The sequence below is a fragment of the Pyxicephalus adspersus genome, chromosome 9 (genome assembly GCF_032062135.1).
Source record: "Pyxicephalus adspersus chromosome 9, UCB_Pads_2.0, whole genome shotgun sequence".
Taxonomy (NCBI): domain Eukaryota; kingdom Metazoa; phylum Chordata; class Amphibia; order Anura; family Pyxicephalidae; genus Pyxicephalus; species Pyxicephalus adspersus.
The window spans coordinates 591,517-592,976 of NC_092866.1; the positions used below are offsets into that span (position 1 = coordinate 591,517).

General features: G+C 48.0%; 1 protein-coding gene across 4 annotated transcripts in view; it reads left to right on the forward strand.

The window, feature by feature from the left end:
* Positions 1-1,460, forward strand: part of IL34 (interleukin 34) — a 21,921-nt gene that overhangs the window by 13,598 nt on the left and 6,863 nt on the right. The gene's annotated exons all lie outside the window — the stretch shown is intronic.

Genomic DNA, 1,460 nt, shown 5'->3' on the forward strand with positions numbered 1-1,460 from the left:
ATACCCCCCACACTCCTCTCCTGTACATACTGCCCCCTGTCATACCCCCCACACTCCCCTCCTGTATATCTGAGCGCTGGTCATGTGACCAGTATACATTACAGGAATGCATGGACCATGTGTGGGCCCCGGATGATCTCTGAGGTTTCCTCCTTCTCCCTCTGTGGCCCCTGTACACAATTTCCATTCTCTGGGAATTTCTTTGCACCAAGGAGGGCGCCGGGCACAGGGTGGGGTATAGAGGCATTCACACACATATGTACCCAGTGCGGGTAATGCCAGGGGTAATTTATTGGTCTGATCATTTCTCTGGGTGTGAATGGAGAGATTGGATGTTGGTGAATCTCTGGGCTGTGTGAATGTTTGGTATGAAGCATCATTCAGTCAGACAGAGGCGTCCACACAGCGGGGGATTTACTAAAAGACAGCTCAGCTTTTTATCAGCCAATCACGTGCAAGGAAATCCTAAGCAATGGAACTTTCCTTGCACATGATTGGATGGTTGAAGTCAGTGGAACTTTACTTCATTTCCTATGCTGAGTGAACAATCCGGCGCAGACTGATCATTCACTATGCTGAGTGAATGACCCACATTCCCATTGTTCTCGATTTTGGGAGATTTTCGGGGTTTGGTATTTGTTTATTGCAATATTTCTTCATCTGCACATGGGACAATGTTCTGCCATCTCACTCATCAGCCAATCAGATCCTCCGATCCCGCCATGGGCTTCATTTACTGGAGGAGCAGCGCATTCACTTACCATAATGGAAAGGTTGGCTTGTTCCCCATCGCCCAATCATATGCAAGCAGATGCCATTTGTTTTCTTCCTGGACAATCCAAGTGACCTCAGTGTTACTAAGTGGTGTGAACATTCACTTTGCTAGGTGAACAGACCTTTTAGTGAATCTCCCAGAATCTGGCTGGGTTCTCAGTGCAGACATTGTGATAAATGGGGCCCATTGTGTATGTGGGGGAATACCCCGCTCTGTGCCCTGGCAGGGCCACGCCCACTCTGTGTCATGCAGACTCACCAGGCACATGTTGGCAACGCATGATTGTTGAGAAATAAAATACGGAAAAATAAACCCAGCCCGAGATTCCTGGGAATTTCACAGGAAAAGCCGCTCTGTAGATTCCCCAGCTGGGATATTCCTGGAGGACAGGTGTGAGGACATCAGGGGCCCTCAGCAGGGTCCTCAGTGGGGTCCTCAGTTATACAGGCGTATGGGGGCTACACAGGTGTATAGGGGTCCTAAAGTTGTAAGATGGTTATACAGGTGTATGAGGGTTATACAGGTACATGGGGTTATACAGGTGTATGAGGGTTATACAGGTGTATGGGTTATACAGGTATATGGGGTTTATACAGGTGTATGGGTTATACAGGTACATGAGGTTATACAGGTGTATGGGTTATACAGGTACATGGGGTTATACAGGTGTATGGGTTATACAGGT